Source organism: Chelmon rostratus, chromosome 21, assembly GCF_017976325.1.
Source record: "Chelmon rostratus isolate fCheRos1 chromosome 21, fCheRos1.pri, whole genome shotgun sequence".
NCBI classification, from domain to species: Eukaryota; Metazoa; Chordata; class Actinopteri; order Chaetodontiformes; family Chaetodontidae; genus Chelmon; species Chelmon rostratus.
The window spans coordinates 5658185-5674025 of NC_055678.1; positions in this window are offsets into that span (position 1 = coordinate 5658185).

A 15841-nucleotide genomic window follows, 5' to 3' on the forward strand; every position below is an offset into this window, starting at 1 on the left:
CAAAGCTTGTTTGCAGTCACTTTACATTTATATGGTGGCTCAGAGTTAGCAACATTTGACTTAGACAACACACAAACATGCATTTCTGTCTAGAATCACATACATGTTGTGTCTCTGGAGGACTGGGATTTTACACTTAACCCCTTCGCCGTACTTTTCCACCATTAACTTCAAATATACTCAGAGCTACAGTTCAGTTAACTGGTTGGTTGTCATGGCACCACACCGTGATCTCCAGCCCAGGTTTTCGTATTAGACACGTCTCCCTGGCAGCCCCCCCGCCCCCATCCCCGATTTATAGGCACAAGCACTCCCAAGTTCCTCATCTCGCCACAAGCTCACAGTGTGAAAGCTGAGCAGGCGACAGGCACCGACATCTTCCAGAAAAGCCACGCCCGCCGTGCCCCTTTGGTCACCCCCTGCGACGGTGCAACCCACCTTTAAAGCCAAACGTGCCGACTTTACTTGCTTTCACGTGCATTGATCTATTTACGTATTTACTTCTGGCTTGATTCCTCCTCTGCCGCTCGTCCGAGCACCCAGGGATCCCTCTCCCGCTTTAATAATTCATGAATGTTCGGGCTGCTGCCGTAATCCTGACTGACACTAAAAGTCTGTCTAGATTTAGCGTCATGAAATTTTCATCCGTAAATGTACAGCCGAGCTGCGTCTCTCGCCTCCCTCTCCTCTCTTTTAAGGGGCACTCTTGCTTTTACTGAGAGGCCCTCTCCCGGCGAGCTCGCACGGCTAGCCTCATTCTCTCACTCACATGCACACGTGTATGAGCATAAACATGCGGCGGCGTGCACACGGCGACAGGTAACACACTCGCACACGCATATGCAGAGGCATAAACAGAGAGGCAGACAGCTCACACGTTCCACTTTGCTCCATCTTGATGGGGCTATTTACTGTGTTACATCTGGACTCATTTGTTCATCTCTGTAGCAGCTGAGGAGAGGCGTGCACCCCAGGAGTATAAAGTGGCATAAAGAACAGTGACTGGGTATTTCAGTGTGGACATTTTTCCCACAGGAAATCAGCATCCTAACACAGTGTCGGTGTCAGCGACGCTGAAACAGCTCTTGACTCGTGAATTAGCAGTCCTGTCCTTTGCCCCTGTGCTTTCAACCCTCGGATCTATTAAGGGACATTTTTAATATCACACCCTGAGTTTTTACTGTCTGCAGTGGGAATAACCATTATAGCAAGCTAGCTCCTATCATTTGCACCGTTTTGGTGGATGCATTGGCTGGTTCATCTTGGAGAAATGACACAGGATGCTGATTTTGGTTTTTGGGCCATTCTAGCCTATAGTGACAATAGAAATGTGACATTGTGACTGAATGGATTGCATCTCTACCACTGGGCCCCGAGCACACCCCATTCAGAGTTTCATAACATGCACTGCCAATGTATTAAAATTATGCATTAAGAGTATAATACAGGATGTTTAAGGAATGTTTAAGGTTGGGAAACATAGTTCAGGTTTTTTAATGCATTAAAATAAAGCTGTTTGAACATGGGTTTTATTTGCGTATAGAATAGACTCACGGTTCATCATTTTACCGAAGTGGAGGCATAGATATGTTCCTGAGTCCATGTATTAATCTCCTTTTCTACAATCATGTGTTCACAAAGTGTTAAACCCCGCTCCATCCTCGCTTGTGAACGACTGAGCCTCCTTTCATACCCAATCATGATACTATCACCTGTTACCAATCAACCTGTTTACCTGTGGAATGATCCAAACAGGTGTTTTTGGTGTCCTGTCCCAACTTGTTTGAATCGTGCTGCTGCATCTAATTCAGAATAAGCAGATATTTACAAAAATCAATGAAGCTGATGAGCTCAAACATTAAATATATTGTCTTTGTGCTGTTTTCAGTTGAGCACATGTCAAAAAGGATTAGCAAATTATCACATTCTGTTTATTTATGAGTCTGAACTTTTTTTGGAATCGGGGTCGTATGAAGCTTTAATAAAACTCAGTGCGATCAAAGAAGCTGAATAACACTCACGGGCATTTTAGGACACCGTGATAGAAATGCCCGTCAAGCACCATGTGAGGAATATTATTTGATGTTATGCTATTGTGCTCTTAGCATTTGGCAGGTATCCAGTTCTTGTGGCTCCCTCCCACGCACCCTTACTCCACGGCAAAACCCAAACACAGGAAGAGAAAGTCTTCAACAAGACAGATCGTCGAACAACGGCGTCCTTTCCTGGAGTGAAGGAAAATCCTTCGCCGTGTATGTTCGTCACACACATAGCTCCTCAAAGCAGCCGTTTGTTCGAGCGATGAGATTATAACTCTACAACACGGCCCTTATAATTTATGACGGAGCTCATACGTTGTTCCCCCACAGCTGTTTTTATATTTCGCCGTTTTCCCCATTAAAAATGCACTTGATGGTTTTCTTGAGTAATCAGTTGATAAGGCGCCTGGAGCTTAGCCCCCTCGTGGTATCATTTAATTCTCTCCAGAAGAAAGAAAGAACCGGAGCCCGGGGAGGCCTTGATAAACTTTCAATGCTCATCGACGGGCATTCATTGTCGGTTAAGTGCCAACCACTGCCATTGTATTAATAGCCGCCTTATCAGGGAGAGAGAAAGGCCTTTTAATTGGCTGCCGGGGCGATTTCTCTCCGCAGAACTCGCCAGTATCAAAAAACAGACCAGCAGGAAAGATGGCCAAGATAACCTTCCGATGACAGTAATGTTTCTAATTACCACCCACCTCTGCCTCCATCACCTCCATCCACTGCCTTTCCCCCACTCACACATGCTTCAAGAGGGATAAGTCACCCTGAAGAGAGAGGTAACCACAGTGTGGAAAAGCACCACTCACACTAATGGACAGAATATGGGCGCGAGGAGGGAAAAGGGTTTCTCTCCTCCAGACTCTCACCCGCCCCCAATTTCCCATTCCTCTTTTTTTTGCACTTTCGTTAATGCCCTCCTTCTTTCTCTCAGCTTAACCTCTCCTCATACTCTTTACTTCACTCTGGAAGGAAGAGGGGGAAAAAAAACCAGGAGGTGCCTTCCACCATGTCTTCTCGCCACTTGCATCCTTGTAAACTCTGTGCACTCGCGAGCAGCTGTAAAATATGCATGGCAACATATCTTTGCTCATTGGTGATTTTTTTTTTTCTTTTCTTGCCAGGGACACATTTTATGCAGGTTACAATACCACCCCCTGACACCTATAAAAAAAAAAAAAGACCACCCACACTTTTTCTCTCTCTCCTTCACCTCTTCAGCCCTGCTGGAGGACAATCGAATGGAAGCTGTTATATCAGCAGTCTGGCCGTTTGCTTTTATTGGCGCTTAGACTTAAGCAGCGCTGAGGTTAGTCTGCTCTCCTTGCCGTCCTTTCCCAGTTTGCTGCTGGACTATCACAGTTTTTATATCTTGTGTACAGATACTATTTGATGCCAGTGTTTGTCCTTTATTTACACGATTCCATCTAGTATAAATTTTATGCTATTTCTGTGATCTTAAAACAGCACGTCACATCAATTCAACATGCTGCTAAAAATGTGACTAGCAGTGCTACATTCGCACCATGACGGTCACCGCTGCTCTGCACTGGGAGGGCACCGGGAGGTTTGGTGGAAAAGCTGCTGAAATCTTTTCCAACAAAGGCATAAAGCAGGTTATTGTTGAACAAATTAAAGTTTGTGTGAGTATCTGGGGTCAAAGACAGACCCCCTGAACAAGCTGCCTACTCCATTAGCATGAGGATTCACACGACTGCCTGGTTGCCTGCTCATCCCATTCTCATAAATGCAATTCCTCAGGAACACTTTGAGGGAATTTCTTCAAATGCACAACATAATTATAACACACAAAAAACTCTTTTCTGGCCGTTATTCACCACCATAACTCAGGAACAGAAGGAGAGACTGTGATCATATTTTGCATTTGTTCAGATACTGAATTGGTGACTTCTGATTGTACAGATCTTCAATCAAGATCAACAATTTGTTGCTTCTTTCAAGCTTTGTAGTCCATCACAAGCTGATTGTTTCTGCTGATATTGAGCTTTTGGTGATTGTTGTTGCGCCATGTGATGAAGCTCTCTATCAGTCCTCTGTGATCCTCTGGAAAACCATAGTTAGTCCACCCCCCTTGGAGGTGGGTGGACTAACTATGTACTACGTTTGCTCAAGCAATGCTCCAATCCAATGCAGACTAACAAACACATATTTCCCATGGCTTGCGTAGCTTAATCTAATTTGAAAAGGAACTGTCTTCCCAAGAAGAGCGACAGCATCGGCCATTTCAGCCAATGTCAAAGACATGTTGATGATCAAGTGACGAAGCCTTCAAGCCAACGCAGTAATCACGTTGGGAGCAAAGGAGGAAGTAAGGCGACGGTATTATAGAGCGACAAATACACGAGTAAGGCAGAGCTCAGCGTGGACTTTAACACATGAGAACTTTAAAAACAGACAAACATGTTCATAACCTTAACCACCAGTGACAACAGAGCTGCACTCAGTCAGCCTGCCGATCAGTGCACCAGATCAGAAAACACCTCCGTGTCCCTGTGCAGAGCGCGAACAAACAACACATTTTGTTGTTTAATTCGGAGGACTTGTTGCTTTGCCGCTACATGTACACTTGTGTGGATGAACCACACATGACATTTCTTTAAAAAAGGTCACAAATTCGTAGTTTAATTTTTTTTTTAAAAAGCGACATCATCGTACCTCTCAGCAGAGGTTACACAATCACAAGTAAACAGTGTTTTTGCTGTGGCTCACTGACATAATGGAGGTCTATGGCACAGAGGAATAAGCTCCATCAGCCTCTTGCTACACAAATACTTGTTGATTAAGTCTGTTAGTTTTTGGGGTTTTTGGAAGATCTGTTGACAAAAAATAATAGAAAATTGCCTCCTTCATCCTTTAATCTTAGCAAAATGCACTTTGTCTAACCTCCCTAAACTTCTTCAGCATAATCCTACCAGTTTAATCTTAACTCAGTAGATGATAAGTGACACTATACCAGTATCTCTGCTTCCTTTGCCCAAGAAGCTACCCTAGATTTTCTGTCGATTTTGCATATCCTCAGCTGTCACACTCACATATGCACAATGACATGATGAGATTCTCTGTGATGCAGATACTATCAAAAGCATTATAATCAAATGCATAATCCCCATTTGATTTTTTTTGTCTTTGAACTAGTGTGAAGAAACCATTGCCCCGAAGACAAAAAAAATGAACGTTTGAACCAGGCTTCAAAACTGGAGTGGATAAATTTAGTCTGGTGAACTATCCACGACTCTGATCGTTTGATCAGAACGGTAACTAATGACACAGAAGAAGGAAGAATGGCCTTTTATCTGTGCAGTTCACGTACAGCCTTGGCTATATGCTCAGAAACACTGCCTCCAGTGTCTAGGCAATTACACTGGCAGAAGGGAGCGGTGGAAGGATGGCGGACGGAAAAAAAGGAAATAAAATCTACCATGTAATGGAGTGATCGCATGTTTCAAATGACTTGTTGATGGCAAGTTCCACGTGTGTCTGCTGGAGCAAAAAAATGCATTAGTATTCAATATCATGGGTGGAATCAGCAGTCACGCGGCGGCCAGGACGTTAAATACAGGTATGACTTGGTATGGGTGGCAGGCTGCTCAATGACTTGAGCTAATGTGTTCATTTCATTTCCGTGTTGATGGCACGCGGCCAAATGTTAGCGTGTGCATGTGTGTGTGTCGTTTGCGGAAACAATGACAAACGCGCGCACACACTCGGGGTCTCTGGCCCCCATTTGTGGGAAGATGATGCTCGGTGGGCTATCTCAGCTGACAGATGTCAGCGCCTTATTAAAGAAGATGCCCACCAGCCCCTGGGGCTGGGAGAAGGCTATGAATAAATTTATTACACTAATGTACTGACCTTAAAACTGTAAGTGACGTTCAAACGCTGCAGTGATGAAGGCAATTGATGTAATGGTCATTAAGGAGAGGGGAAATATATGCAGGAAAAACTGCCTCAGCCTGTGATACGTCTTCATTCTTCTCTCATTTGACCATCTCACCACATGTGCCACCATGTCTACTTTGTCCATGTGTCTCCAAAGGAAAACCCCAAATGGGGCCCGTTTCCATGCCATGACTGGGAAGGCATGGTGGCAAAGGAGTTTCCACCACCTCCATCACCAGCAAACCACCTCAAACAGCGCCTCAGCCATGCAGGAACGCCGGCCGCTCTCATCAGGGCCTGATTAGGGCTGTGAGTGGGCCGTCGGTCATGGACCAGCAGGAGGAAGTGGCAGGGCAATGGTTTCCAGACTGAGGCTGTTGACTGTGCAGCGCTGGAAGCATTACCATTGAAGTCTGAATGTGACATCACCTAAACAAAGATGAAATGTAGCTCTGTTCTCCCTGAGGCAGAGGCAGCGGTTTACGGTGATGCCAGCCCGGCCCCATGTGGAAACGCTGCTGTGCACACATGCACGTGTGCCCACGCGTACACACTCACAAACGTAGACATGCCCACATTTTCCTCTTTTTTTTTTTCTTTTGATGTGGACGCGTGCAACATGCAACCACAGTCCGCTCTAACAAAGGAGAGGAATACCTTCCAGAAAAAAGTAAAAAAAAAACAGATCAGCCGCACAAGTCGAGCTTAAAAGATTCCCAGACATTCCTCTGCATGACTTCCAAAACCTCCGTTCAAAGAGATTTTGCTTTGATATGAGATAGACTGATAATTCCTGATGACAGAACGATAACCATTAGATATACACACCGCTGAAGCTGAAATGATGTGCTGAAATACAGAATCTTTCTAGATTTTCCTCGCTGTGATCACCAACAAATTGACACCCCACCTCCAACTTCCAGCTCTCTCACACAGCATCCCTCTCTCCAACACATTATCATGCCAACAGCTGGGCTACGAACCCCTGCTGACACACTGTGAGATATTGCCTCATCTGTTAGTGAATGCTTTAAACATTATAAAGACCCATTTTTCCAGCACAAACACCCAGGCTGTCTCATGCAGGGATCTAATGTTAATGATGAAGCATTAGATGGGACAATGATAGTCACTCATAGACTTGGGCCAGGCTGGCCTGGCAGTGGAGGGTTTTGTTCCTGCGTTTCTTCCTCATCAGAGGGGAAATTGAAGCCATCCGTCTGTGGCGATGGGGGCTTCCAGCAGGGACGGACCAATTGTCCCTGATGATAACGCGGGTTGCCGGATCCTACCGCCATGTGCATTATTGATGGCCATCAGTCGGCGTGTGTCTGACCACATTTAAGTGTCTCAGCGGGTGGGTGGTGCAGTAATCAAAATACACACACACACACACACACACACACACACACACACACACACACACACAGGGCGCTGTCTCCGGCTCGCTCGCACAGTCCATCGTCAAGTGTGCATCGGCACACTGAATCTGGCACCCACAAGTGATGTGTTCATGCAGGCAAAAACGCACGAGGATGCAGGGATGTGCTGCACACCGGGGCCTGTTTACGGCCACGTGTAAGCTATGTGTGGGTGAGCAGACCTCTGTTTATTGATGTTAGGCTAATTTTCATTTCCTCTGCTTGTCCCAAAGTTATGTCAAGTTATGTTTACATCAAAATGTCGCACAAGTTATGAGCAAATGTCGGAAATTTCTGGAAAGAAACATGTGAATCATCAACAGCTGCCTTTATGCGAATATATCCCAGAGGATGTGAGAAGATTACATGAGTAATAGGACTCAAATGCATCACTTCCCACCTGGGATGGCATTTGTGTTTGTTTTCTTTGTGAATGAATTTGTCTCTTCAAGTCCACATGTACCCTGCAGTGTTTTTATCAGCAGCTCTGGTGCTACAGAGGGTGGGGAGACATGCAACAAGGACCTCCCATCTGGACAGTCTGCCTCGGCTCACTCTCCATTTTTTGGAGAGCGGAGCCGTGATTCGGTGACAGTTTGACATGAACATGAAGCAGACTCAGCAGCTACAACGTTAAGATGTATTTGAAAACTCCACCTGTCCATCAGCCTTTATCCTACTGTTCCAACTTTTCTCCTGCAGCCAAGTGCTATATATTTTGTCTTTTTTATAGCATTTACACTCGGTTATTTATGCACAAATTGTAAAAAAAAAAAAAAGCATAAAAACAGGTGGAGAAAAATGCACCTACAGTTTTACTAATGGAGGTTTAGGTCTGTCACAACGTAAAACATCATGTCTTCTGTCACATGCATGAAAAGGCCTGAATGTTTTCACTTTACTTCACACCCAAGAAGGAAGAAGAGATGTCTCAAGTCAATGGTGTGGTTTTTGAGTAGCTCAATTAAGTAAGTAAAGAAACATAAGGTCTGGTTGGTTCAGCTTTAGCAAAGGAGCCAGGAGGCTGGTTTATTGTAGCACACAGGTATATAGCAGAAATTTGAATTGTTCATTGTAGAAATCACCATTTATTTCTAATGTATTTGTAGCAGATGCTTTAGCACCTCGGTGTCCAAAGCCAACAGTGCTATTTGCACCCAAACCATTGTTTCCTGAACATGGCAAAGTAGTTCTGGTGCTCAAACGTTCCCAAACTGCGACTGAAAACTGAAAATAATAAGTCATCTAAGTCTAAAAACAACAATCAGCAGCACTGACTCTATGGTTTCACACGTGACTCCAACCCCAGTCCTGTGTTTGACCCATTCATCCACCACGAACTCCTCCCTATGCTTTACGTCACCTGGTGATGTGCGTTAATATCCAAATAGACACTCTTATTTATTTGGTTCCTGCATACTGGGAAGCATGCCCACACTGTGTGTCACAGATGCATTGTATAACCACAGCGTGCAGATGCAGAGCGCCGCCGTGTACACGGCGTACAGCATGTGTGCGCCATGCAGTATATAAATCTACACAGTACAACAACATTACTTATGGACTTGGGTAGCAAACAAACAAGGTAGCAGCTATAAAATGCTTTAAAGGCAAATAAATCACACGTGCGAGAAGCAATGCTTTCTTCTGGAGCAGGAGCTGCACACTGAAGCTTAACATAAACCAGGAACAGTAAAGTCACTCAGACACAAATAGAAAAAACAGACGCCATAAAAATCACCAACGGTGCTGATCACGTGAACCGAGGCAGCCCTTGCAGGTGCATCAGCACCAGTCGAAAACATCTGTCGAACATAGTTATTTTTATTCATTGTCTATAATCATTAGAGCCCACCTGCCTTCTACTCTACCTTTACATTTCCTCATTTAAAAAAAAAAAAAAAAAGCCCTCCGTCTTGGCCGCCGTGAGACAGACAGGTGTGTGAGCCAGCCAGCCGGTAATCGAGACTCATCTATAGAGCCAGCGGGGAGGGTTTCCGCTTGTGCTGCGCACACTATTCCTGTCAGATACCCTGTCATGAGATGGCACAGACATCAACAAACACGAACCTGCATTCATACATAAGAGGATGTGACAGACCGGGAGCAAACGAGCACTGACGCAACCCGTGAGCAGGTTGTCAGCGTGTTCTCCTGGGCCTCCAAACATGCAAATACAAATCAATCTCTTCGTTTACAATCACTGTATTTATAATTAATGAGAAAATTTATGAGTTACACACAACAGGATCCTGGAGTTTCCTGCGAGCAGGTATTCTAATTCACCCGGCCGTTCTATATGAAAGGGCCGGGGCGTCAAGAGGGGACAAGCCAAAACCTGATCTCGGCTCGGATAAAGGCGACGGAGGTGAGGTGTAATTGACTGATCTGAGGAGAGCAAACCTGATAGGGCAGCTGTAGGCCCCACTGCAACACCGCCTTTGTTTAACCGGTCATTACCCCCGTGTAAACCAGCACGGGCTTCTCCTCAGGTGCGTCGGCTAATCTCCTTTTATACCTGCGGTGATAAGATAGACTCCCTCTTGATCCCCGCGTTTCCTCTCGCCGTAACATCTCCGGGGCTGAGCCTGTCGCAGCATGTCTGACATCTGTCAGACAGAGGAAACAGTGGAGAGGGGGGAGGGGAGGGGAGCATGATCCAATGAGGCCCCAGACGTAGGGGCTATATTTGGCGTGTAGCAGACCTCACATCCACCTGAAACCAGTTTAGCCAACTCTTTCATGAAAATGTTGACTCAATGTGGCATTAGGCCTTTTTATGATCTATATTTAGATTTAAATTCAGCGTGCAGCAAGAAAAAAAAAACTTCCTCTTACGCAATTTTTGTGAAAACTGACTTTTTTTATTTTTCACTGAAGCAGGAGGTCACTTTTTGATCTCTTCTGCTGTTTTGCAGACTGTGGGGAATTCCACTGAGACAACCCTGCCGTGTCAGATGTGTACAGGCTCTTCTTTATCTTGCTTTCACGCTCCCACTGACACACGTACATATGCGAGTCTAAATTTACTGTAGGCCATTTCTATTTCTTGCCGAATGTCATTCATTCTTGTGCCAATAGCCCCTGACACAATCTACTATAAAAAGATGATGGTGATTCAGTTTGTTCTTTGTGGATCGTTGCAGTCAGTTATGAGTAGAGAGCCAGAAACACACCAGAGATGTAGCTTGAATGCAACAACACCAGAACAGGTCCACCAGGTCTGTGTGCCAGCATCCGGATTCAGTTTGTATGAAAAAGCATCAGAGCAACACGACTTTCTACAAACAGTTTACGTCAACAGTTTTCATAGGGACTATATTCTTGTAGAGAGCGGCTCAGATGGAAATGGCTCATTCCAGAACAAGAGATCTTGAACCTGAACCTGCACGTTTGATCACAATATGCAGAGAGGAAAGTACAGGAGCAATGGCAGCGGTGTGATATGCCACCAGAAAAACGAGCAGCCATGACTGGACAGAGTATCCATACATGTGATTAGACCTGCTAGGCTCGCTTTGTTACTGGTGTCACACTGATTATGTGATTTGCAATGCAGCCACTGCCGTTGTGCTGGTTTCTAATAGAAATAAAACCCACTTTATTGATTTTCATACATCAGTGTCCACGTACATCAAACAAAATGCTCTAACTTGTAAAATACAAAGTGTTATCAATACTTCTGCTACAATTACAAACTTAAAGTGTCTCCTCTGAACAGCAGAGAGTCGCAGCTCAGAGCAGCAGGAGTCAGAGTTCCCTCATCACGTGGTGAGAGTCAGGGGAGTTGGCCGACAAGACGATGGCAGAGGATTTGGTGTCAGAGTGAAAGCGCCTTTTTGTCTACATGCACACCTTCAACTGCATGCAGCGCAAGAGTGAGGAGTTTATTAACTGGTGGGAAAATGTCGTCATCGTGGCAGCTCTAGCCTCTTCACAGCTCCCACTCTTGCCTCAAGAAACACATTTTTCTCCTGTGGTGATCACGACGCAGCATATCGACATACACTTTGGCATTGGACATATTGACGCACAGACACTAGAATTAAGAGGATGCTACTCAGCCCAGCTGGAGTCCTGAATTGGGTCATTGATACTAGGAAGAAGGGGACCTATGAAGACCTCTAAACTGCTTCTGGAAAGTCGAATATAATGCGAGTTTTTACACTTTTTGGGAAGAGCGACTGAGGGTGAAAAGGGTGCAGACTAAACAAGGAGGTACAGCAAAGGCCAAAGTGCAGGATTGCGTGTGAAGCCATCCGCCGCGCCACCATTTCCTTTTTAAAGAGCTGCTCCATAGTGAGCTCTCAAAGGAGAGCAGGGTAGACAGCTAAATTTTTAATGCCCCCCCTGCAGCCCCTCTGCCATGTTTCCAGCCCTTGTGACAAGCCTGTTTGGATATTGTGCAATTGCTTTGCAGCAGCTTGAAGCTAATATGATCAAACACACCACACAGCAACCTGCTCTGGAGGCAGTGTCAAGGGATGGGAGGGGAGGGGGAGAGGGGGCTTGCATCAGGGAGGGAGGGGGCGGCGGATGGGACGAGTCAATGGGGGTTTGCGTGTCTAGTGCTGCCAGGTGTCTGTTCCCATCCCAAAGCCCAAAGCAGCAGCCGACTGTACCCAAAACAGCCCAGGAGGCACCCTCGATGACAATAAGACATCATCTGCAAACGCCACAATTACCCCCTGTCATTCTGCGGGGCTTGTCTGTTAATTACACAAACCATTTCCTTCAAGATGGCTCGCTTGGCTGCCGGCCCGGAAATCTACCGTTCCTGTATCTGCGTCTGTCGGACCCGGGAACAGGTTAATCGGGTTAGCTGTGAGTTAATACAGGTGGCTTGGATTCAGGGGACAAGCTGGGTGCTCGCCAAGACAACACGCTCCACTTCAACGTGCGGGGTTGTTTTTTTGTTTTTTTTCCCCCTTTCTTCGTCATTCACACCACATCCTGTTTGTCTTCCTCTCCGGCGTGTCTTTCAGTGCTCCAGCTGAGCAATTATCCAGCTCCAGACTTGTAAATATCAGTGTTGGTTTCTGATGAGAAGCAAGTCCCTACCTGCACGCGGACTGGGAGAGAGGCTGGGCCTGAACAGCAGCCACCGCTTTGCTTCCACGGATGCTGATAGCCCTGTTTGCACTGCATCATATTGTGCTGTAATATGGACAGACGTTTACTTTGTGCAATACATTTTCCGTTGAGGTTAAGTGGTTCTGTGCAGAAGCAGTGCCACCTCCCCCAATAGCCAGTATTTCCAGCTGGCAGCCATATCTGAGTCCTTGTTTGGACATCATCATTATTATGGCAGAGTCTTCTCTCCCTGTGGAACCACATTTTGCATGTTGGCATACAACCTATACAATGTTTATCTCAATTTACCCTAAACCTACCCTAAACCTTATTTTTTTTTACTGCACATTATTGTATTTATTCCCTCCAGATGATGTCTGTGACTGACAGGAAGGAAACAGTTTGCCCACCTTTTTATTTGCAGCTACATCACAGCATGCGTACTGTGGGGATTTCTGCCATGCTCCACTCATTACAGCCCACCTCTTCCTCGGGGGCTGGAAAGCATGAACCGGACTTTTCTCTGAATTCGGCCAATACAAATTGGGATGGGAGGTTTAATTGCATTTAAAAAATGTTTTATTCCATCCAAGTCTGCCTCAGTAAATCTAATTTGGATTTAAAGATACAGTATAGTGTTGCATATCGGTTCAGGAACATTTTGACTTTTTAACTCCATATTTGAATGAGCCACAGCTTGAGCTGCACATTGCGGCAGGGATCGTTTGTCGGCTTTGTTTACGCAACCTAAAAGGGACCCACACAAACAACCAGCAGGATGTGTCAGTCAGATATGGAGCATCTATACCCCTGAGAACGCCAAGAGAAAACAATGATTCAGAGCTAAGTTTAACTTTAGAAATCTAGATCAGTCCAAGTACAAACACTTTGCTTGGTAGAGTGAAAGTACTGTAAAATACCTTTAATATGGCTGCACACTTATAGATTGCAAACATCTTAAAAATGACAGTAGTATGATAATGAAGGAAATTATACGCAGTTTTGAACCACTTAATAAGGAATTTGTACAGAATGCACAACTGCAGCAAACAGGTAAAAAAATCTCTCAATGGTGTAGAGCCATGAGCAACAACTTCATTTTAGCTGTGAAAGTGCACAAAAGTATAAAAATGTGGTGTAATGTTTGTGATCTGGTGTGATATTTATCTGCTGGGATACATGCCAGCATATGAATTACCAAAATCCCCATGACCAAGAAAACTTCACCCATAATTTGCTACGGATGTCAACATCAGTGTCCGCGGACAGGTTTGTAAATACATCACCTTCAATATTGTGAATGGACGCCCTGTTAATACACAGAGGTGTTTCAGAGACTTGTAAATAAACAGCCCTGGAGGTATATCTCATTATGCGCCATGAGGAAACACTGCCTGCTTTTATGGGGAGTGAGGGTGTGGGTAATAGGAGGGGGCATTTCCGATAAGCAGGCAGACCCACCGCTACCAGCAACCAAACCTCCCACACAGCTACGGGTCACCTGAAACCACACAGACCCCCCACCTCCATAGCCGCAGTGCCAGGCTGAGCAGGAAACAGAAAAACACAAAATTAGCCAGGATTTTTTTTTTCCTGCAACCACTCCACAGAAAGGCAGCCGTGCACATCACACCCACCGCCTGCCTACGCTGCTCACTCGGTCACACGGCATGCATTGAGCAGGAGGCTAGCTTGTTTCAGTCTCTGCACGCTGCACGGGAAGTGTAAATATCGAGCGGTCAAAATGTTCACAAACATGCTGCTCTCACCTGACGCTGGTAGAGAGACACATGACAGCCTGTTCAAAAGTTTGAGGTCTGCAAATTACTCAAATCTCCCCAATTCAGAACAATAAGTTTGGCCCATGAAACTATAACAGCCAAACCACTGAAACTCAAAGTAAACACACTGAATGTATGTAGACACCCACATTTCATGACAAGCATCCTCTTTGATAAGAACATGCATTTGCACTGGTGCGGACTGCATTACACTTTTTAAGATTATGTGTACAATTCAAAGAGCCAGCCTGCATGGAGCAAAATTACTACATGGCCACAGATAATGCACAATGCAGAGCTGTGAATCTGAAACTGCATTAGACACAGAACCTGATGACAGCATTGCCTGGCATGAATGCTTTTTCTTCCTGCAGGGAATTTTCCGAACCGCCATGGCCAAACCTAAACCCTGCAGTCCACCTGGCGTGCAGCGGCAGCGCGAGATCCGTGAGCTGTGCAGCAGATAGTTACTATGCACATTAAAAATCGCAATAGCTATTCGCTTGAGGCAGACAGATGCGGTGTTTATGAGCAGGAGAGGATCATACCATGCAAGACGTTTGAGGAGGAGCAGCAGCAGCACAAAGCACAGAACAGGAGGTCAGCAGTGGAGACGCATGAAGAATCATAAAGCCACCTGACATGTAAGCGTATTGGTTATGAGCTGAAACATGTAATGTCAAGTGAATGTAAAGTGTGTGTCAATCAAAACATTTATGTGCAAGACAACAGTCAAGCTTAAAGCCAGCAGCCAAAACTTGAAATCTGGAGAAGCCCAAACAACAGCAACATGACAGAAATATGACGCATGATTATTCTTTTTAACAGAAAGTTCCATAATAAGCCAAACAGCACCAAAATCAAAATTAGCTTGTCCACTAAAGGTAGCTAGTCACAGCTAATACCAATGCAAACACTGCACATAGCTAAACTCAGAAGATCAGGAATGATCAGCGAGCAACCAACTTCCTGTTAACACACAAACGCCAACTAAGCAGAGCCGAGACACCAACTCAAAACACAACGTTAGCAGAAGAAGTTAGCATTTAGCTTACCTTGGTTCAGGGGAGCAGAGGTCCCCGGCCCAACAGCATACTGGTACCAAGCTAACAGGTAAACAAAGGCTTCTGGTTTGAAGTGTCCACAGCTGGTAGAAGAAGACGCAGGGTGTCAAAAACACAATATTTCCTCCAAAAAGTCACCTTGAAGTGATGTAATCAGAGTGTTGGTGGCCAGCTTGCTACTGAGATGCTACATTAGCTAGCAGCTAGCAGCCATGCAGCTTCAAAACCGAGTGGGTGGAGCCTTTACAGCTACCTGGAAGAGGTGTGTTAGATATACTGTGCTTCTCACCAACAGGAGTCCTGCCATGGGTGGCCATAGCTGTTAGTTCATTCAAATAAAGGGTGAGTTCCCCCAAATAAAGAAATCTGTCTTCTCATTTGGTATCAAACTATTTGGAGGATGTCTTTTGTGGTGCGCACAGCAGCCATTTTTAAAAATCCAAAAACAACATGTCCCCATTAACCCCTGACCCAGAGAACATGAAGTGAGCTGTTTTAATACATAAATCACCTCCAATTATTAGGGTGGAGGCCAAAATATCAGACTTTTTATGGATAGT